The sequence below is a fragment of the Myxocyprinus asiaticus genome, chromosome 13, assembly GCF_019703515.2.
Source record: "Myxocyprinus asiaticus isolate MX2 ecotype Aquarium Trade chromosome 13, UBuf_Myxa_2, whole genome shotgun sequence".
NCBI lineage: Eukaryota > Metazoa > Chordata > Actinopteri > Cypriniformes > Catostomidae > Myxocyprinus > Myxocyprinus asiaticus.
This window is the reverse complement of record NC_059356.1, coordinates 42663089-42687586: the sequence shown is the minus strand read 5'-3', so window position 1 is coordinate 42687586 and position 24498 is coordinate 42663089. Positions and strand designations below refer to the sequence as shown.

Below are 24498 nucleotides of genomic sequence, written 5' to 3'. Positions count from 1 at the left end.
GAAACCATGGCCTTGTGTGGCTGAATGTATTTTAGACTACAGAGAACACATAAAAAGGAAAGCTACACGTGCATACGCTAAAAGGCCTCTGAGAGGTATAATGTTTTAGTGTGTCTTGAATTTGTGCTGTATTGTCAATTGTTCGGTGCCACAGAAAGTGTTGATTGGCAGAGTGAGGGTCTAATTCAGATATTTGCTCGATGGTTCATCTCCATCTCCCAAACTGTACTTGGATTTGGTACTCGGCTGATGGCAATATCATGGAGAAACCTCAATGCTGTGGGCAAGAAGACAGAATGGAATTACTCTCTGTGTGAGGGCTCTGGAAAATATATTTCACCTCATTTAGAATCTAAATATTAGCACATTTGAACTGTAACTGGATTTTTACTTTGTTTGAAGAAAACGTGAATGGTGCTTCTTATGCAAAAGTCACAGTCACGATGCTAAGGTGTTGTGGGTGGTTGCTATGCAGTTGCTAAAGTGTTGTAAATGATTTCTAGCATGTAACTATGTGATTGCAACCACTAATAAGTTTGCTTTTGATAAATAGGTCATGTCGATCATTAAGAAAAACAATAGCGATCAGACATTTTGAATGGTTATGTATAGTAAGGCAACTGACTTTTAACCTCTGGACATTTTTGAAGGTTCTATGTGGGTTTTTATCCAAACACACAGAGAACGTCCTGTTTTCCAGAACTCTGATACTGACGCTAACTGCTCTGAGTGAAGGCTGGAAGAAAACATGATTTCATAATACTTAGCATAAACATAGTAGTAGTATCTAGAATGAAGAAAATTTCATGGTAATATCATTCTGATCAATAAAATGTGATCAGTCATCAGTCACTTGTTTATAAGTGCTGTGTGTAGTTCCACTTACTGTGCTGGGCCTTGCAGGATTCATATCTTGTAAACTTATATTGACACTATGCAGACCTGAAGAAAGAAAGTGCCACATTATAAACAAAGGAACTCAAATCATTCTCTTGTTTCTTCATCACAAAATGTCCAGTAAAGTCACTAGAACTTGTTGTAACAGTAAGGGCACTGTGAGTGTTAAAATAATTCATTGGACACTTCTGATTTTTATTTATTTATACATTTACCAGGTTAGTCTCTTGAGATTAAAATCTCTTTTTCGATAGAGACCTGGCCAAAATGGCAGCATAAAACATTGTAACAATTCATGTAAACAAAGCAAAAGTAAAAACAAGAACACAAATACTGTACATAAAACAAATAAGATAAAACTATCCTTCATATACATTAAAACACTGACACTGGCCAAAGTTGCTGTTTAGAAAGACTTAAAAGTGAAAATTGTTTCATCCTTTACTCACCCTGATGCCATCCCAGATATGTATGACTTTCTTTCCTCTGCAGAACACAAACAAAGATTTTTAGAAGAATATTTCAGCTCTGTTGGTCCATACAATGCAAGTGAATGGTGGCCAGAACTTTGAAGCTCCAGATAGTACATAAAGGAAACATAAAAGTAATCCATACGACTCCAGTGGTGAAATCTATGTCTTCAGAAGCGATATGATAGTTGTGGGTGAGAAACAGATAAATATTTAAGCCTTTTTTTTTAACTATAAATCTCCACTTTCACTTTCACGTTGTTCTACTTTTTTGGGGCGATTCACATCCTTCATTTATATCGCCACCTACTGGGCAGGAAGGAAAATTTATATTAAAAAAGGACTTAAATATTGATCTGTTTCTCACCCACACTTATCATATCATTTCAGGAGACATGGATTAATTCACTGGATTCGTATGATTACTTTTATGCTGCCTTTATGTGCTTTTTTGAGCTTCAAAGTTCTGGCCACCATTCACTTGCATTGTATGAACCAACAGAGGTGAAATATTCTTCTAAAAATCTTTGTCTGTGTTCTGCAGAAGAAAGAAAGTCATACACATCTGGAATGGCATGAGGGTCATGAGAGATTTTTATTTTTTGGGTGAACAATTCCTTTAAAGTCCTAAATACATTTAAAGGCACTGGTGTTTGTAATTTTGCAAATGAAAAAGCTTTCTTTCCAAACTCAGTCCTCACCTTAGGGACTAGAACAATTAATATATCATCTGAACGTAGGCTGTAGTGAGAATTTGAATAAATATTATCATGTGTTGCAAGATACAGTATGTGGGAAACAAACCAATTAGTGCTTTATAAGTAAAGGTGTACTAATCAGACAGCCTTAGTATAAGCAATAAGGGCCAATGAGACAGCCTATTTGCTTAAGCCAAACTTAAAAAATTGCATTAGAAGATTGCATTCTTTTTCAAGAAATATATTAAATAAACAGGAGTTTGCTAGGTTTTAAATGATAAAACAATAGATATATTGTTCAAAAATAAGACAAAGTATTTAGACACTTTCTGATTGTCAGATGTTATTGAGATATGTCTATAGTTAATGTGATGCATTACACCTGTGGTTACTCTGCTGTGTGAACTTGAGGAAAACTCACTTCATACGTCCACTAAAAATCACTTTGACACCAGTTGCTTAAAATTTGCAAGAATTGCTAAAAAAGTGAAGTTAGTTCTGAGAAAAGCTCTAGCATTGTTTGTTTTTAGATTCCACTTTGATATTTTGTTATCTATGCAATGATATTTTGAAGTGTGGCTTAGATGTCCAAATACTTTTTGGGGCCAACACATCTATAACAAGCACTGTCAGCTATGAGCAGCTCATCTAACAAACATGTTTTTTCCATGTTTTAAAAATAAGCATTCTAATGCTTATCTTGGATATCAGTGTTATTAATGCGAGTCTGACTATAGAAAACTGTCAAAACTAAATCACAATGCTGAATCGATGTGGCAATGACAGAAGGGTTTTAGAATTTAAAAAATGTGACATACTTTTAGCTGTGCAGGATGGCATGACACTGATCAACATGCCACATGTCGTCAAAGCCATTCTCTTCTCTATCACTTATTGAGCTCTAAGAGAAACGTAAACAGCAAAAAAAAAAAATATTACATACCGGGGAATGTTTCTGTGGACTAAAAACATAAATGCATAAATTGCATGTTACTTTTGTGCACACTGCAGTTAATTTGTCCTTTTTAAATTATATGCACCTATAACTATAAATTATGACTAATTATGCATACCTAATTAAGACAGTTTTTCTGTAGTTCTGTAGTAACTAGTAGAGTATGGTGTTAGAAATATCAAGGTCATAGGTTTAATTCCCAGAAAAAATACAATAATAAAATGTATAGTTTGAATGCATTGCAAGTTGCTTTCTGAACTGTACATTTCTTTTTGAGAATCTGTTTTCATTTATTATTTTTGATACAGGTATATTTAAAATAAAAATGTATATTATATATTATATATTATATATTATATTATCTTATAAAATTTAAAAATAAAAAAAAGGTATTTTGTAATACTTAATATTGAATTTTACTCCTTTTACCTCATTTGTCTTTATTAGTCTCACAATAATATCAGCAAATACTTAAAAAAACTATTATATGTGAGTTTGCATCACATAAAAGTTTACATGCATTATTTGTAGTAAATATGTCAAAAGAAGCTCACCTTTTTGTAATTAATCGACACAATTGGACCATGAAATTGTTGTGGGTTGTTCTTTTTGTACCGCACTGAACCTTCAAGTTAAAAGTTATTACAAAATAACTGACATGCATTAAGTAAAAGCACTTGAATCTCCAACAGTGTTGGGTGTAATCTGATTACAATGTACTTAGTTTGTATCTATTTGTAGATTGTAATCTAATGGTAATCTAAGTACTTTTCAGTCAAAAGGTAGTGAAACTCATTACATTTTAAATTCTTGTAATCAGATTACAGTTACTGTTAATTACGTTTTTAATAACAAATGACTAAAATAATATTGTGCAGAATGCATTTAAAACACATTTTCATATGAATGTCTGTTTGTATTTCTGTGACATCTGAATGGGCATACGCCCCCCAATTGTGTCATTGTAAGGGAGAAATGTGTGGTGCTGAGTGTATGACTTGCATCTGACAATGAACGAGGAGAAAATATATGCATCATTTTAAACTCGTTGAGCAGAAAAATGTACTTTCCTTTGGAAAGTGTTTTAGAAAGTACCTTAAGTACTTTTTTAGAAGTAATGTTATTATTTTTCGATAAAGTAATTAGTAAAGTAGTCTGATCACAATTAGTACAACCAATTACAAGTAGTAATTTGTAGTGGATTACTTTTGGGGAATTTATGCAACACCGATCACCAAAATTAGGGATGCACCAATACTGATACTGGTATTGGGTCCGATATCATGCTCATGTACTGGTACTCGTACTAAAAATGCTCTGATACTGTCTGACATTCAGCGCACAGATTAAAATCATGTCATGTCCTAGTGAGATTATTTAACAGCAAACACTGCGATTTAATGAGATAAATAGATAGTTTGCATGTGCAGTGTTTTAAATATGAGTGCTTGTAAATGTGTGGAGCCGGTGTTCTGCAGGCATAGAGACACAAACCGCTCATACATTTAGAGATCCTTGACTCATACACGGAAAACACTATCATGAGCATTGCATGCTCTGTTTGTAGCAAATGACAGTAGGCAGAGTGCTAATTCACCTTTTAGCACAAGAATTTAGGGAGCACTGTTTTGAGATTCGCATGGTTGAAATCTCCGGCGACAATAAACAGTCCGTCAGGGTGAGCATTCTGCAGTTCGCTAATAGCCCCATACAGTTCACAGAGCGCTTCCTTAGCATTAGCACTGGGGGGAATGTAAACTCCGGTTATAATGACAGTGGTGAATTCCTGTGGTAAATAATAAGGTCTGTATCTAACAGTCACAAACTCCACCAGCGATGAGCTGTAGCTAGAGACTAGCATAGAGTTCTTGCACCATTCCGTGTTGATGTAAACACACAAGCCACCACCGCTGTCTTACCGCACAGAGCTGCATTTCTGTCGGCACGAAACGAAGCGAGCCCGTCTAACTGAATGGCGGCGTCCGGAACTCTGTCACTGAGCCACATCTCCGTGAAAACAAAGACACGGCAGTCTCAAAACTCACGCCGCGTAGTCTGTTGGAGTCGGAGGTAGTCCAGTTTATTGTCCAGGGAGCAAATATTTGAGAGCAGGATAGATGGGAGAGCCGGCCGGCTAGGGTTTGTTTTTAGCCTAGCATGGACCCCCGCCCTCTTGCCGTGCTTCCGCTTCCTTGCAAACTGCTTACGACGTCCCCTCCCCCGGCCACCGTCATCAGGCGACGCCGAAGACTGGAGGCCTGGTCTCTGCAGCAAGCCGAGGTCGCGTAGCTTCTCCTGCAGATCATCATGCAGCTTGGTTGTTGCATGATTCTTGTATTTGAGCAGTGTCTGGCGATGGTAAACACGAACACCGGTTGCTCCGATGTCCATGTGCCATAAAAGTCGGGCTAAGAAACAAAAAATAGCACCATTTTGGATCCGGAGCGGCCGCTGCATGCTACCGCGCGCCATCTTTATTTGTGGACTTTGCAACGAGAGGGGTGAACACGCTGGATCTTGTTTACACTAACATCCCAGTCGCGTACCGGGCGGGGTGGCTACTCAGACCACATCTCTGTTATGCTAATCCCAGCATACAGACCACTCGTCAGGTGCACAAAACCGCTTCTGAAGCAGGTGAAAACCTGGCCAGCAGGAGCCATCTCTGCTCTTCAGGACTGTTTTGAGTATACTGACTGGCACATGTTCAGGGAGGCTGCAACATATGGCGACTCTACCAACTTGAAGGAATACACAGCATCAGTGACCAGCTACATCAGCAAGTGCATTGATGATGTCACTTTCTCCAAGACCATCACCACACGCTCCAACCAGAAGTCGTGGATGACTGCGGAGGTGCGTGCGCTGCTGAGGACCCGGAACTCCGCCTTCAGAGCAGGCGACAAGGCGGCCCTAAGAACAGCGAGGGCCAAACTGTCCCTGTCTTAGAGAGGCAAAGAGCGCACATGCCCAGAGAATCCACAGTCACTTCCAGGACAGTGGCGACACGTGGCGCATGTGGCAGGGCATCCAGGCCATCACCAAATACAGGACAACATCAGTTGCCTGTGACAATGATGCCTCCCTTCCAGATGCGCTGAACGACTTCTATGCTCGGTTTGAGGTGCAGAATGACATGGCGGCGAGGAAGACCACCCCTCTTACCACGGCTGATGTGAGGAAAACTCTACGTAGAGTCAACCCACAGATGGCTGCTGGACCAGACAACATTCCTGGCAGAGTGCTCAGAGGATGTGCAGACCAGCTGGTGGATGTTCTTACCGACATTTTCAACATCTCTCTGAGCAGCGCCGTCATTCCAACGTGCTTCAAGGCCACAACCATCGTCCCCGTGCCGAAGAAGTCTTCAGTGTCTTGCCTCAATGACTACCGTCCCATCGCACTCACACCCATCATCATGAAGTGCTTCGAGAGGCTCGTCATGAGGCACATCAAGACCCAGCTGCCCCCCTCACTAGACCCACTGCAGTTCGCGTATCGTCCCAACCGTTCAACAGATGATGCCATAGCCACCCTCCACCCTCCATCTGGCCCTCACCCACCTGGATAAAAAGGACTCATACGTTTGAATGCTGTTCATAGACTTCAGCTCAGCATTCAACACAATCATTCCTCAGCATCTGATTGGAAAGCTGAACCTGCTGGGCCTGGACACCTCCTTCTGCAACTGGATCCTGGACTTCCTGACTGGGAGACCTCAGTCAATCCGGATCGGGAACAGCATCTCCACCGCCACCACACTGAGCACTGGGGCCCCCCAGGACTATGTGCTCAGTCCACTGCTGTTCACTTTGCTGACTCACGACTGTGCAGCAATGCACAGCTCGAACCACATCATCAAGTTTGCCATGACACGACTGTGGTGGGTCTCATCAGCAAGAACGATGAGTCAGCATACAGAGAGGAAGTGCAGCGACTGATGGACTGGTGCAGAGCCAACAACCTGTCTCTGAATGTGGACAAAACAAAAGAAATGGTTGTTGACTTCAGGAGAGCACAGAGTGACCACTCTCCGCTGAACATTGACGGCTCCTCTGTGGAGATCGTCAAGAGCACCAAATTCCTTGGTGTTCACCTGGTGGAGAACCTCACTTGGTCCCTCAACACCAGCTCCATTACCAAGATAGCCCAGCAGGGTCTCTACTTTCTTCGAAGGCTGAGAAAAGCACATCTCCCACCCCCCATCCTCACCACATTCTATAGAGGGACTATTGAGAGCATCCTGAGCAAATGCATCACTGCCTGGTTTGGGACTTGCACTGCTTCGGACCGCAAAGCCCTGCTGAGGATAGTAAGGACAGCTGAGAAGATCATCGGGGTCTCTCTTCCCTCCATCAAAGACATTTACACCACACGCTGCATCCGCAAAGCAACCAGCATTGTGGATGACCCCACACACCCCTCACACAAACTCTTCACCCTCCTGCCATCTGGCAAGAGGTACCGAAGCATTCGGGCCCTCACGGCCAGACTGTGTAACAGCTTCTTCCCCCAAGCCATCAGACTACTCAATACTCAGAGACTGGACTGACACACACACACACACACACACACACACACACACACACCTGTACACCATCCAACTTTTGCTACCTCAATAACTGCTATGTCCATAGAACTCTATTTCATAGTATGTTATGTTTACATTTGGCATTTTTAGAAAATGTCATCTTTTTGCACTACTCAGATTAGAAATGTGTACTGGTCTCTCACTGTCTCTTACTGTGCCTATTGTCCTGTTTCCTTTTTAGTAATTATTGTACTGTCCTGTACTTTTTGCACACATTTGCACGTGCTCTTTATGTATGAATGTGTAGGTCTTATTCAGTCTGTGTAGTCTCATGTGGTTCTGTGTTTGTCCTATGTAGTTTTATGTAGCACCATGGTCCTGGAGGAACGTTGTCTCGTTTCGCTGTGTACTGTACTAACCGTATATGGTTGAACGACAATAAAAAAAAACACTTGAACTTGAACTTGATATAGACTACATATTTATTTATTTAGTAGCCTTTTGCTGTTTAATAATTACTGTGATTCACCTAGTGACCTGCTTTTCCAGAGAGGGAAGCTGCCGTCATTACATCAGAGCTCCTTGGTCTAACAACACAAACACTTCAAAATAAAAGCTCCACCAAAATAAAAGCTCAATTTAAATGAAAAAAGTATGACAGAACTTTATCACTACTGCATAGTTATGTAATAATCACTGTTATACTACTACTACTACTAATAATAATAAATCAATAGTAACTGTATTATATTTAAGCAATATCTCACATCTGTGATGCTCTATTATGCAGCAATTTATTTGACAAATAAAACTCCAATGTTGTATTTAGGATTGTGTTTTTGAGGTTCTGTATAAAATCACTTCATTTGATAAAAATAATAAAATTTCATTTTGAAAATTAATTGTTATACTTTCATTTGATTAAAGTCTGAATTTATTCATTTATTTAAACACAATTTTGATGATAAAATGGAAATAAACTGCTGATATTGAGTTCAGAAAAAACAAAACAGGTATCGGACTCCGTATCGATGAGTACTAAAAAAACCGTCTCGGTTACTGTCGTGATGGATGGAACGAGACGTTGTGTTGATGTAGTGACACTAGGCGTCACTCTTGAGAGCCCCGAACACTTCCAATTTTTGAGAAAAGGCCAATGAGAATTGGCGAGTGGAATTTGCATGCCACTCTCCCAGACATACGGATATAAAAGGAGCTGGCTCGCAACCACTCAATCAGGTTTTGTTCTGAGGAGCTGATACATGGTCCCGGCCATTTCAGCGGGTAATACAGCGTTGTGGCAGAGGGGAACAGAGGTTACGACAGTAAACGAGACATTCCCCTTCTGTCACTCACTCGACATTGTGTTGATGTAGTGACACTAGGGGTCCCTTTACGAAACACCACAACTAGCTAAACCATGTTACGTGGACTGCCGGTGCAGGCAAGCTGCTGTGTGCGTAGTAGCAGGTGCACCGGTCTGCACGTAGCCTCCCCCAACACCCCAAAAAACATTGTATAGTTCCCCACATCCCTGTTGGGAAGAGATGTATCTAGTATGGAACAGGCCGCGCCAGCCGCGGCCTTTTCTCTTTATGTTTTCTCTCCACAGAGTATTCAGTTATTCGGCTGGGGCCATTTTAACGCTCAATATATGCATCGGGGAAGGTGTTCTTTTCCTGTCCTATTCTTTCAGGGGGAAAAGACCCCGCATAGACCACATCCTTTCCTGAGGGGAGGTAACATGTGGCAAGCACATCATGTGGGCTCAGAGCCACACATGGAAGAGGCGTGGTGGTAGGTCCTGCCTGAAAGGGGAGGAGCTCTAAAAACACGGCGACCGGGACAGAGAGGGCTCTGTCGAAGGGAGACGCAGGTCTGCCGACAGGGAGACCGTACTACGGAAAATACATCACAGAGGGTTACCGAAGTAACTGGCACCTGTGGAGCACCTACCTCAGTAAGGGCATATTAGCACACGTACTGGTTCCGGCTGTGAATTCCTCCGCTGAATTCGCGAGCCACAGGACTAGGGAGGAAGGACATCCATGGTTCACAGGTTCGTGAACTCGCATGGAAAAAGAAGCGCACATCTTCGCCTCTTTGGAGGGGAAAGGTGCTATACGCAAGCGATACACCCGGCCAGCTGTCCGTATTCCCGAACTGACCTGTTCGTACATGACAGAACACGGGATGAAACCGGATCAACCCGGAGATTGTAAAATCTCGCGAAGGTATTAGGTGTCGCCCAGCCCACTGCCCTGCAGATGTCTGCTAGAGAGGTGCCATGGGCCAGTGCCCACGAGGATGCCAGATGTGGAGTGTGCTCATATTCCCGAAGGGGCGGGCACGGCCTGGGCCTGGTATGCCATAGCGATGGCATCCATGATCCAGTGGGCAAGTGTCTGTTTGGAGACAGTGTTCCTTTTCTGCTGTCCGCCAAAACAGACAAAGAGCTGCTCAGAGTGTCTAAAGCTCTGTGTGCGATCCAAGTAGATGCGCAAAGTACGCACCGGACACAGCAATGACAGGGCTGGGTCTGCCTCCTCCTGAGGCAGCGCTTGCAGGTTCGCCACCTGATCCCTGAAGGTGACTGTGGGAACCTTGGGCACATAGCCCGGCCGGGGTCTCAGGATTACATGAGAGTCACTAGGACCGATCTCCAGGCAGGTATCGCTGACAGAGAACGTTTGCAGGTCCCCGATCCTCTTGATGGAGGTAAGCGCAATCAGGAGGGCCATCTTCAAGGAGAGGGCTTTCAACTCGACTGACTCTAGCTGCTCAAAGGGGGCTACGTGAAGGCCCAGGAGATCTCATGAGGGGAACAGGCGTGGCCTAGGAGGATTCAGCCTCCGGGTGCCTCTCAGGAACATGATGATCAGGTCATGCTTCCCTAAGGACTTACCATCCACTGTATCGTGGTGTGCCTTGCTCCATGTACCCGGCGTCGGGAGGGGTCTGTGATGGGGAGGAGAGACTTTTTAACCGTCCTCGTAGTCCATCACAACCACCTGGCCGTGGGTGTGAGTGTGGTGCGACCAGACGCGCGAAGGCGGGGGGCCCGCGTTCACGCCGTCTAAGTCGCAGGTGCTCAGTGCCTGGTTGCCGTGATAACGGTGGTTGTAAACACTGGCTATGTGACCCAGGGAGTGAGGAAACTGCTCTTTTATTGAGAATGTGGGTACTGCAGCCCGTTCGGGATGCGGCGAACATAAAAGAAAAGGAAACCAAGACAGGAAACCATTTACTTCCCGGCCCTCCACCGGGGGATGGAGTGGTCTGGATACCAGCTCCGGGTTTGCAGCAGACATCTCGCTCCCTGGGTCATCCGTCTCAGGGGTGCTTAGGAGCCTTCTGGGTCCTCGTGACGGCCCACGAGGCGGGGGGCGTCAGCTTCCTGTGGGGGACTCTACGCTGGGGCCGAGAATTGGGCTTGGGCTGAGGCGGAGCCGCCTGGGCTTTCGCCGCCGCAGGGGGACACTCTCGGCGAGCAGACGGGATACGGGAACTTGAGCCGAGCCGGGGCAAGATGTGTTGTATAGCCTCTGTCTGCTTCCTCACTGCCGAGAACTGCTGGGCGAAGTCCTCGACGGTGTCACCGAATAGGCTGATCTAGGAGATGGGGGCGTTGAGAAAGCGAACCATTTCCATGTCCCTCATCTCGACCAGATTCAGCCACAGGTGGCGTTCCTGGACCACGAGGGTGGACATCGCCTGCCCAAGTGCTCGCGCCATGACCTTCATCACACGGAGGGCGAGGTCGGTCACCGAGCGCAGCTCCTGCATCACATTGGGATCAGGACTACCCATGTGCAGTTCCTTTAGTGCCTTGGCCTGGTGTACTTGCAGGAGGGCCATGGCATGCAGGGCAGAGGTGGTCTGACCAGCAGCGCCGTAGGCTTTTGCTGTCAGAGACGACGTCATCCTACAGGCCTTGGAAGGGAGTGCCGGGCGATCCCGCCAGGTGGCTGCGCTTTGCGGGCACAGGTGCACCGCAACCGCCTTATCCACCTGAGGGACCTCCGTATACCTGTGGGCTGCCCGCCATCGAGAGTAGTGGGTTAGGGGTTAGGGTCGTGCACTTCCGGGAAGAAAGGGACTTGGGGGGGGGGCATGGCTGTGAGCAGCGCCCCGAACCCAGGAACCAATCATCTAGCCATGGAAGGTTCCACTCCAACCCGACACATGCGGTGGCCCGGGCAAGCATGGCGGTCATCTCGCCGTTAGCCTCAGACTGGGCAGGCTGACCCGAAGGTGGCAGCCCAGTTGAGTCCTCGGCGTCTGACATCGCCAGTACGCTCTCCGATGCAGCGATCGAGCACTCATCCCGCTCCAGAGCTCCGAAAGGGACGTGGCAAGGAAAGGAAAGCTGGCCCTGGGGTGAGCTGGTCTCCTCTCTGAACTTGCCGGGGGCAAACAAGCGTGCTGGGGAATGGGAGGTCCGCGGGGATTTACCCGGCGGAGCCGCACCCATTGAAGCCCCCAAATCACCTCCAGCGCCAGCTGGGCTGGCCTCGTACCCGGAGGTAAAAGGCGAGGCGCGGGGGGCGGCTAGTGTGGCTTTCCCCCGGAAGAAGGAAAGCCACGACTGCAACGTTGCCATGATCATATTCTCGCAATGAGAACATGAACCATCCACGAACGCTGCCTCAGTGTGATCGCTGCCCAGACAGGTGAGGCAGCACCCGTGGCCGTTGGAAGCGGAGAGATAGCGACCGCATCCAGGAATCACACAAAGATGGAAAGTCATCTTTATAAAGACGCGTCTTTAAAAAGACGTTCAACGTCAATGTGTGTGCTCCAATAGAGAAAATATACTCTTTAGCAGGAATATACACTTTTTAACGCTGTCGAAGCGCCCAGGGGTGAAATCTGCACTCATCGTGCAGAAGGAGAGAAAGCCGCTGGAAATGCGCTGTATATCCAACAGCATACGCTTCTTAAGAGGTGAATGGAACAGCAGTAGTATTCAGCTCGTTGATAGTACAATCGCTCGGCTCCGAAGAAAAAATCTGAATGAGTGGTTGCGAGCCAGCTCCTTTTATACCCGTATGTCCGGGGGAGTGGCATGCAAATTCCACTCACCAATTCTCATTGGCCTTTTCTCAAAAATCAGAGGTGTTCGGGGCTCTCAAGAGCGATCCCTAGTGTCACTACATCGACATAATGTCGAGTGAGTGACAGAAGGGGAAGTATCGGTACTCATACTTGTTCTCAAAAAAAACCAAATGGTATCGGGACATCCCTAACCAAGATACTGTACATTCCATAAGTATAAATAAATAATTTGTTCAAACACAGCACAAGTTTGAAGTGAATCAAACGAGTGAATCCACAAGAAATAATTTGATGTCACTATATAATCAGGCTTTAAAAATCATGAAAAATAAACCAAATCAATGGTATCATTGTTATATACAGTACAATTTTCTTAGTTTCATTTTATTCATTTTTTATAAACTTTTCATACATAAAGCTAGTTTATATATGTTTGCACAACAAAGCCCTACATGTGATATGCAAATTTATAAATAGACAGGATAGTGGCAGAACAACCAGTAGCACAATGAATGGTAATTGTAGGATTGACTATTGTAGAATGACAGAGGCAAAAGCCTTTTTTGTGAAGGGTTCTCAACTCTGGAACATGTTACCAATTTAAATAAAATCAATACAAGATATAATGTCTTTTGTAATAATGGTTAAAGGGTTAGTTCATCCAAAAATGAAAATCCTCTCATCATTTACTCACCCTCATGCCATCCTAGATGTGTATGACTTACTTTCTTCTGCAGAACACAAATGGAGATTTCTCCGCTCTATTTGTCTTTACAATTCAAGTGAATGGTGACCAGAAATTTGAAGGTCCAAAAAGCACATTAAGGCAGCATAAAAGTACTCCAGACAACTCCAGCGGTTTAATCCATGTCTTCAGACGCGATATGATTGGTGTGGGTGAGAAAAAGATCAGTATTTAAGTCCTTTTTTATTGTAAATCTACACTTTCAGTTTCACCTCCACATTCTGGTGTGGTAGTGACTTTCACTTTCACATTCAGCCACCTACTGGTTGGAGCTTTTATAGCAAAAAAAAGGACTTAAATATTGATTCTAACCCACACCTATCATATCACTTCAGAAGACATGAAATTAACCACTGGAGTCGTATGGATTACTTTTATGCTGCATTTATGTGCTTTGGGACCTTCTTAGTTCTGGTCACCATTAACTTGCATTGTAGGGATCTACAGAGCTGAAATATTTCTCTGAAAATCTTTGTTTGTGTTCAGCAGAAGAAAGAAAGTCATACACATCTGGGATGGCATGAGGGTGCGTAAATGATGAGTGAATTTTAATTTTTGGGTGAACTATCCCTTTAAGCGATGGTTTAAAAGAAAACAGTGCTGTGCTCATTTTTAATTATGAATAAACTTTTGGTCTAATACTTTCTATTACATAGTACCAGGTCTTGTGAACAACCTCAATCACTTTTATAGTTAAATATTTTCTCATTTACTTTTGTTTAGTTGTATTTTTTTAGGGAAATCTAAGGACCTGAGATGCAAATTAGTATGTGCTATCATCATCACTATGTACAGTGCATCTCTTTTATTTATTTATTTATTTATTTTTGCTGGAACCCCATTTTTGTGCTGTCCCTATACAATTAAATTAAAAAAGAATAAATAAATTACCTTTAACTATGTCTTTAAATGTGGCTCTATAACTTTTGACCTCGGGAAAATCCATTGCGAGTTGAGATACAAACACTTCCTCAACTGTTTTGTTGCTAAGGCCAGAGAAACAAATCTAGATGAAAGTACATAAGGATTTTCATATTTTTCCTGGAATCTCCACAATACTGACATGGTTTTGATCAGGTCAAAGAGAATTTCCTTTTCCACACCCTTAATTCATTCAACATGACTGTAACATGTGATTTACAACATTGATTATTTAGAGAAGATCTAACCTTGACAGAGTAGACGGGAAGATGCACAGGATGTTGGCTGACACGTGTGTAGTTAGAGATGATATATTGCAGGAAGGACATGGGGTCGGATGATTCACTCTGACTAGATTGCTATCATAACGTTTGAGAGTGAGATTATGATGATTACTATTTAAATCAAACTGTACATCAATATATCACAATTTTACACGCACCAAAACAATTCTAAGCAAGTTCCCAGAATGTGGAGCAATGCATTTTAAGTTTTAGCATATAAATATAGTGGTTGTGCTCCAAATCTCTTCAATGTAAATGTACGTTTTAAAACACAAGTATAATGCATTTTGACATGTTGAAACTTAAAAGACTAGGAAGATAGTCACAAAACCTGTCAAGAACCACCCCTTTGCCACACAGTCCACCCTCAGCATCCTGGCACTGACAGAAACATGGATACGTCCAGAGGATACAGCAACACCTACTGCTCTCTCCAACAACTTCTCCTTCTCTCACACCCCTCGACACACCGGTAGGGGTGGGGGAACAGGTTTGCTCATTCATAACAACTGAACTTTTTCACCACACTCTTCACTAAGTAACAATACTAGTTTTGAATTCCATGCTATTACTACAATGCAACCCACAAAAAATCCATGTTGTTGTCATCTATCGCCCTCCAGGTCAGCTGACAAACTTTCTTGAGGAGTTGGATGTCCTGCTGTCCTCCTTGCCGGATGATGGTAGGCCACTTGTAGTTCTTGGTGATTTCAACTTACACCAAGACAAGCCCCAGGCCACTGAACTGAATATTCTTCTGGCCTCATTTGACTTGGAAAGACTACACACCACAGCATCTCACAGATCGGGCAACAAGCTGGACCTCATTTTTACATGTAACTGTACCAACTCAAATATTCTTGTTACTCCTCTACATGTCTCTGATCACTACTTTGTTCAATTCAACATGACTCTCCCATCTACATTAAAACAGACTCCATCTTTGGTTTCCTTTCGCAGTAACCTCTGTTCTCTTTCACCCTCACGCCTTTCCACTGCTGTCTCTACCTCTCTTCCCACACTAAATTTATTTTCCATGCTTGATGTAAACACTGCAATATCACATTAAGCTCTACTTTAACAGCCTGTCTAGACAACATCTGTCCTATCTCCTTTAGGCCAGCACGTACTACACCACCTAGCCCCTGGCTGTCTGATGTCCTTCGTGAACGTCGGACTGACCTCAGGGCAGCTGAGAGGAGATGGCGGAAATCTAAAGATCCAGCAGATCTAAGTAAATATCAGTCTCTGCTTGCAACTTTTTCAGATAACGTTAAATCTGCAAAAACCTCCTATTACCAGAACAAGATCAACAGCACCACAGACACTCACAGCTTTTTTAGAACATTCAACACACTTCTCTGCCCTCCCCCTCCACCACCTGACACATCACTGACAGCAGATGTCTTCGCCACATTTTTTATTAATAAGGTTACAACCATCAGCAATACATTCTCAGCACCACTCCCTGTCAAACACCTGTCTCCTGTATGCAACTCTTCTATCTCTATGTTCTCTCCTCTGACTGACACTGAGGTCTCTAAACTCCTCCTCTCCAATCAACCCACCACCTGTTCCCTGGACCCCATTCCTTCTCACCTTCTCCAGGCCATATCTCCGTCCATCCTACATGCATTCACACACATAATTAACACATCTCTACTTACAGGCACTTTTCCCACTACATTTAAGCAGGCTCGAGTAACCCCACTGCTGAAGAAACCTGCACTTAACTCCACACAAATAGAACACTACAGACCAGTCTCTCTCATCTCATTCATGGCAACAACATCTCTCACAGAACAAGCTGCTGGATGACAATCAGTCAGGCTTCAAAAGTGGACACTTCACCGAGACTGCCCTGCTGTCTGTCACTGAGTTGCTGAGACAGGCGAAAGCTAAATCCAGATCATCCGTCCTGATTCTGCTGGACCTTTCTGCAGCCTTTGACACAGTCAACCATCAGATCTTACTCTCTACCCTCTCCTCGCTGGGCATCACAGGAACTGTGCTTGACTGGTTTAATTCCCATCTCTCAGGTAGGTCCTTCAAGGTAGCCTGGAGAGGTGAGGTATCCAAGCCACACCAGCTGCTTACTGGGGTACCTCAGGGATCAGTGCTTGGGCCACTTCTCTTCTCTATATACACAACATCATTGGGACCCATCATTCAGGCACATGGTTTCTCTTACCACTGCTATGCTGATGACACACAACTCTACTTGTCTTTCCAACCCAACGACACCACAGTGACTGCTCGAAATATCTGCCTGCCTGGCAGACATCTTGGCCTGGATGAAGGAACACCACCTGCAACTCAACCCAGCCAAGACTGAACTCCTTGTCTTTCCAGCCAACCCTGCTGTTGAACACAACATCACCATGCAGCTGGGTGCAACTACAGTAACACCTTCCAAAATGGTCAGAAATCTAGGGGTAACCATCGACAACAATCTAAATTTCACAGACCACATCTCAAAGACTGCAAGATCATGTAGATTTACACTCCACAATATCAGGAAGATAAGACCCTTCCTCTCTGAACATGCCACACAACTGCTTGTCCAGTCACTTGTCATAACTAGACTGGACTACTGTAACGCTCTCATTGCAGGCCTCCCTGCATGTGCAATTAGACCCCTGCAAATGATCCAGAATGCAGCAGCACGTCTGGTCTTTAATGAACCAAAGTGAGCGCATGTTACACCACTCCTCATCTCTCTCCACTGGCTGCCGGTTGATGCACGTATCAAATTCAAGGCTCTGATGCTGGCATACAGAACAGTCACTGGGTCTGCTCCAGCATACCTAAAATCATTTATGCAGAGCTACGTGCCCACTAGAAGCCTGCGGTCGGCTAAGGAAGGTCGCCTTGTTGTACCAACACAAAGAGGCACCAAAACACTTTCAGCTTCATCAAACCACGTTGGTGGAATGACCTTCCCAACTCCATCCATGAAGCTGACTTACCCTCTGTCTTCAAAAAACGACTAAAAACACATCTTTCCATGAGCACTTAACCAGTCATTAAAAAAAATAAAAAATAAAAATAAAAATATTCTTGTTGCACATTAATCTGTTTTGAATACTATTCTGATGCTAGTGAAACTTTGTAATATGGCACTTTTCATACCATTGTCTCCTTAAGATGATTCGCTTATGTCTTCCTCTTTTGTAAGTCGCTTTGGATAAAAGTGTCTGCCAAATGAATAAATGTAAATGTAGAAAGAAAATGTTCTGGTTATAGTCAACCCCAAAGCAAAGAATAAAAAGAAAAAATTTGTAAGCCTACTGTACATTTAGGACCATTAAGATTTTTTACATTGTGACATTAATTTCAGGACACTTTTCACAGTAAAAAGATGCTTTTGTACAATGATTTTTAAAATAAAAATCTGAGAAAAAGAAAGGCATTACCAATGGAGTACAACTATGTTGTATAAATATTTTAAAATGTTATATATATATATACTTATCGTTTATTTTTTTGCATTGCAGTAATGAGAATTGGTGAGTAAAATGAGTGTAACTCTCATGAAAATGTCACAATGTAAAAACTCTTAATGGCCCCATAAATAGGCTTCATTATCTATATGCAAAATATAAATTCATATTTGTTTTTTTTTTAATATTTTTGAGTCAAAAATGACTAGGACATTTTCTTGGCAGATTTGTGAGAATCCCCCATTAATGATGGACTTAACTAAACTTTCTCTGCATTCTTCCAATGCCAAAAAAAAAAAAAAAAAAAAAAAAAAAAAGCCAGTTAACTTACATTCTCAAGTCAAATTACATTTCGCAGTTGCTTTCAGTGTGTTGACTTTAGAACTATCAATCCACTTCTTGCTTTTCTGGACAACAACTACCAGATTATTGACTTTTCAAATTACTTTTAGCGCCATCACAGCTGCCTGTATGTGAAATAACATCACTGATATATAGACCGCAGTCTATTTAAGCTTTGTACACTTAAAAATAATAAGAACGTTTGAAAAAAGCATGCCTTTTCTTAGATACCACTTCTCATAAATACTGTATATATGTAAAAGTACAGTCATTAAAATAACTATACACAGGAAGAGCAGATTATTAAGCATGATTATGGACTCACAAGTGTAATAATTGCCATTTGGGCCAGTTTGAGAATCATGGCCCTTAAACCGTTGATATTACAGTCATACCATGGATCCACACGTCCCAAGTACCCAGCCAGTGTCAGCATATCCGTCCTGGAAAAAGCAGGCTTTATAATGAGGCACTGTTGAGAGGCCATTTTTTTTTGGAGAGAATTTTAAAAGGGGTCATACATACATAATGCTAGTAAAGTTTTAGTTGTGTGTGTGTGTGTGTGTGTGTGTGTGTGACTATTTTGCACCATCTCTCTGACCCTTAGAAATTAAAAGGCCATGTTATGCTACTGTGCCTGTAAGACCCCCAAGTAAATGCCCTCTTCACATGATAGTAAATTAAATATGAGCTGTTTTTGAGGAAGACAAGAGTTCCTCATGTCTTCCTCATTCCTCATGATATTTTCCCTGTAAGGAAATCCACAGTATGAACAGGTGAATTAGGCTGGTCAGTGACTGGTATGTACTACATCCCTATGCTCATTCTTTTTGTCAGTAGAAGATGTCGTGCTTCTCTTTCCTCTTATGAGTCCCATAATGAAGAATTCCATTATGTGTAGGGTTAAGAAAACAATGACAAATAAACAAAATGTCTTAACTTATAGTGTGAAAAGTCTTGGCTAGACGCCCTAGCGTTCTGTCGTCACCTATTACAACGACACGAACGGTGAGGTTCCTTTACTCTTTAGTGAGCATGTATCCTCCATTTCCTTTAATGGCCTCCATCATGAGCGTCATTCTGTTGCCAGCTTTGGGCCATCTCACACACGGCCTTCTGTAGAAGGACTGAGAGCTGCTCTGTTCCTCTGGTCCACCTTGTGCTTCCATCATTAAAGAGGAGAACTCATTGATGGGCATATCTCCTTCTATGCCACTGTCCGTGGACACGGTGGACATGACAGATTTACGTTTCATGTCATCTTCATCAAGATATGTAGAGTTCCGGTCCGAACGAACAATAAGTGCAAAGTTAACCAGCTCATTCCCTGTCGGACAGAAAATGTAAAGCACTAAAATATAACAAAACAAACTAAAGCACTAAAACGATTTCTGTCAACAAGCACAAATATTTATTATGTAGGCTATTGCTATTGCATTGCTACACTGCAATAATTTATTAGTTGTAAGCTTTTAATATAAGTTTTTAAATCTCGTTTTTACTCTAGTTAGCTAGTTTTAACACTTTTTTAGCTAGCTAGTTTTAAGCTGTAGCTTAGCTTGCAAGTTTTAACTCTAGTTTAGTGCTCTAGTTTTTAACTCTAGTTTAGCTAGCTAGTTTTAAGCTCTTAAGTTTAACTCACTAGTTTTAACTCTAGTTTAGCTTGCTAGTTTTTAACACTAATTTAGCTAGCTAGTTTCAACTCTAGGTAGCTCGCTAGTTTTAACTCTAGTTTAGCTGGTTTTTAACTCAAGTTTAGCTAGCTAGTTTTAACTCTAGTTTAGCTAGTTTTTAACTCTAGTTTAGCTGGCTAGTTTTAAGCTCTTAAGTTTAACTCACTAGTTTTAACTCTAGTTTAGTTTGCTAGTTTTTAACACTAATTTAGCTAGCTAGTTTCAACTCTAGTAGCTTGCTAGTTTTAACTCTAGTTTAGTTTGCTAGTTTTTAACACTAATTTAGCTAGCTAGTTTCAACTCTAGTAGCTTGCTAGTTTTAACTCTAGTTTAGCTGGTTCTTAACTCAAGTTTAGCTAGCTAGTTTTAACTCTAGTTTAGTCAGCTAGTTTTTAACTCTAATTTAGCTAGCTAGTTTTAAGCTCTTAAGTTTAACTCACTAGTTTTAACTCTAGTTTAGCTTGCTAGTTTTTAACACTAATTTAGCTAGCTAGTTTCAACTCTAGTAGCTCGCTAGTTTTAACTCTAGTTTAGCTGGTTTTTAACTCAAGTTTAGCTAGCTAGTTTTTAACTCAAGTTTAGCTAGCTAGTTTTAACTCTAGTTTAGTCAGCTAGTTTTTAGCGATAGTATAGCTAGCTAGATTTTAACTCTAGTAGTTCCCTTATGATTCAGTACACTTGACATTGCGTCACTAAGCTGACGCTATGGGTGAGTGTCCTTCTACACTACCTAGTTGAAACCGCAGATCTGCCCCATTCTTCCCGTAAGTTCATAATGAACTGACAAAATCCTGGCATCCCCTATTCAGCTCGCTCGCACAGCAGTTCCACTCTCCTCACTAAAGTGGACCACGTGGAAGACAAAGGTTATGTCAAACTACCCCCTGTGGAAGAGGCGGTGGCTGCGGAGCGTGGAAATCACGACCCGTTCATCCTTCTAAGACGTGTCGAAAAAGCCTACTCAGTGGCAGGCCAAGCTGGTTCAGCACTCCACGTGATGGTGGTGCTCCAAGTTTTCCGAGCTAAGCTCCTCATGCAAATGGACAAGGAAGGCTACAATCCAGAGGTGTTCAAAGAGCTCTGCACCACAACGGACTTAGTGCTGTGAGCCACGAAAGTCACTGCACAGGCCATTGGCAAGTCAGTGGGCAACCTGGTGGATTTGGATCATCATATCTGGCTGATCCTCACGGTCAAACTCCAGACATGACCGACTGAGCCAATTCTGGCTTGTCCGCTGTGCTCCATTCACAGGCCACACGTGTAGGCTTCACAGCTCTGGCTGGGGATGCCAAATTGTGCCTTGTGTTTGAGAGAGAAGGTCTCTCCTCAGTGGTATTTCCTATGGAGGCCCATCCGGTATTTCTACAAAAACTCCAGGAAAGTCAGCACACTGTTACTCCCAAAAAATGTAATGAGCTCACCACAGAAATTAACAAATGTGATGTTTCGAGCTACATGCTCTTCATCAGACTGATATGTCTGATGAAGGGCATGTAGCTCGAAACCTCATGTTTGTTAATTTCTGTGGTGAGCTCATTACATTTTTTGAGGAGAAACCTTCTCTCTCAAACACAAGGCATGATTTGGCATTCCCAGCCAGAGCTGTGAAGCCTACATGTGTGGCCTTTGAACGGAGCACAGCAGATGAGCCAGAATTGGCTCAGTCAGTTATGAACACCATTTTACAGGCTAGAGCAACTGTCCACGAGACGCCTTTATGCATTGAAATGGAATGTGTTCACTAATTGGTGCTTTTCACATTGCAAAGACCCAGTGAACTGCCTCATACCTGAAATTTGTACATTTCTTTAAGAGCGATTGGACGCAGGGCTCACTCTGTCAATACTCAAAGTTTATGTGGTGACTATACTGTATCTGCATATCACACACCTGAAGCCAGCACCTCTATAGGCAAACATGATTTAATCATAAAATTCCTTAAGGGGGTGGGGTGGCTTAATCCCCCTTGTCCGGCTACAGTCCTGACTTGGGACCCAACTTTGGTCCTAAAAACGCTTGCGGGGCCTCCCTTCAAGCCTCTGGACTATGTTGAATTGTGTGTGCTTTCTCTTAAGATCGCATTACTGCTGGCTTTGGCCTCAGTAAAACGGGTCTGTGATTTGCAAGCACTGTCAGCTGAAAATTCATGTCTGGAGTTTGGTTCGGGTCTTTCAAAAACCACTATCAAACCCAGGAAAGGCTATGTGCTTAAGGTTCTAACCACACCCTTCAGAGCACAGGTAGTTCACCTTCAAGCCTTTTCCCCTCCTCCATTTAATTTGGATGAGGAACAGTCCTTGCATTTGTTATGCCCATTTCGAGTGCTACACACATATGTTGAGTGCATCCTCCAATTCAGACTGTCTGACCAGCTCTTTGGGTGCTATGGAGGACGCACTAAAGGAATGTCCGTCTCCAAGCAAAGACTTTCTTACTGGATCATTGATGTGATAGCCCTGGCTTACGTGTCGCAGGGTGTGAATTGCCCGATTGGTGTTAAAGTACACTCAACTAGAGGTGTGGCCTCTTCATGGGCATGGACAAACAGTGTGTCCTTACAATACATATGTTTTACAGCAGGATGGCCTTCTCAAAACACATTCGCAAGGTTTTACAACCTAGACATAACGTCTCTCTCATAGCAAGTCCACTCTGCCTAGAGTGCTTGCTATTTCATTGGCCAAACATATACTTATGCCCCTCTTTTTAAGTATGGGCTCCCTGTCATTTTACACAACCGCCTGCATTCAGACCATTTTATTTCCCAAAAGTCACAGGCACTTTCATTACAAATAATAATATATGAACTATGGTCATATAGTATGAATTAACCCCTTCCCGACTGGGTTCGTGAAGGGGTTAATTCATACTATATGACCATAGTTCATAGATATATTCTGAGTGTTCCCCTCCTGGCTCACCATTAGGGTCATTCACTTGCGGCATACTCATGTTGGTCGTTGTACCGCGGGACTACGGTGTCATGTTTCCTCTCTGGAAAGGTTATATCGTGTAGTGTGGCGTGATGGGAATCTGTTCCCCATAGCGTCAGCTTAAGTGACGCATTGTCAAGTGTACTGAATCGTAAGGTAACATCTTAGTTACGTATGTAACCTCGGTACCCTGAGATGAAGGGAACGAAACACTGCATAAGCTGGCCGCACTATCGACTCAGGGTTTATTGAGGTGCGAGCAATGTGCTCTTTTTCAGTCAGAAAATTCTGAGGCATGGTGTTTGCGCGCCTCATTCCCTCCATCACAGGGAACCGAGGTTACATACGTAACTGAGACGTTAGCTAGCTAACTATAGTTTATCTGGCTAGTTATTTACTCTAGCTCGCTAGTTTAAACTCTAGTTTAGTCAGCTAGTTTTTAAAGATAGTTTAGCTAGAGAGTTTATCTCTAGCTTAGTCAGCTAGTTTTTAAAGGTAGTTTTGCGAGAGAGTTTTAACTCTAGTTTAGTCAGCTAGTTTTTAATGATAGTACAGCTAGCAAGTTTTTAACTCTAGTTAGCTTGCTAACTATAGTTTAGCTAGCTAGTCATTTACTCTAGGATAGCTTGCTAGTTTTTAACTCTAGTTTAACTAGCTAGTTTTTACTCTAGAAGCTTGCTAGTTTTAACTCTAGTTTAGCTAACTGGTTTTTAACTCAAGTTTAGCTATCTAGTGTTAACTCTAGTTTAGTCAGCTAGTTTTTAGCAGTAGTATAGCTAGCTAGTTATTTACTCTAGTTTAGCTCACTAGTTTTTAACTCTAGTTTGGCTAGCTAGTTTTAAGCTCTTAAGTTTAGCTCACTAGTTTTAACTCTAGTTTAGCTTGCTAGTTTTTAACTCTAGTTATCTAGCTAGTTTTAACTCTAGTAGCTCGCTATTTTTAACTCTAGTTTAGCTAGCTGGTTTTAACTGTAGTTTAGTCAGCTAGTTTTTAGCGATAGTATAGCTAGCTAGTTTTTAATTCTAGTTAGCTAGCTAACTATAGTTTAGCTGGCTAGTTATTTACTCTATCTCGCTAGTTTTAACTCTAGTTTAGTCAGCTAGTTTTTAATGACAGTACAGCTAGCTAGTTTTTAACTCTAGTTAGCTAGCTAACATATTAAAATGAATGGGAAAAATTGGAATGCTTAACAGTCAACGGATGTAAAGGAAGTCCCGCCTTACAGGTAAAAGAGCCAATCACCTTTTAGATACAGACATCGCCTGTCAATCAACTTGAGAATGTGCATGCGCATTAGCTATACAAGCCAGGAAAATTCTTTTTTTTTTTTTTTTTTGCATTATCTGAGGTAACAAAGCACAGTTTATGATACCAGTGTTGTCAGATTTTACTGCTGATGTATGTTCTTTGATCGTAATCTTGACCAACCGTTTTGGAGATTTCGTTCTTCACCCATTCAAGTAGATAGGAGCTGCACTCTTATGATGCTTGTTAACATAGAAAAATAGCTGCCTGGGAGCATGGCAAAGATGGCCGCCAAGTGGA

At 42.6% G+C, this 24498-nt stretch overlaps 1 pseudogene; it reads right to left on the bottom strand.

Moving 5' to 3' along the window:
- Nucleotides 1–105: 105 nt before the first annotated feature.
- Nucleotides 106–21939, bottom strand: LOC127450989 (phosphoinositide 3-kinase regulatory subunit 6-like; annotated as a pseudogene).
- Nucleotides 21940–24498: the final 2559 nt, after the last annotated feature.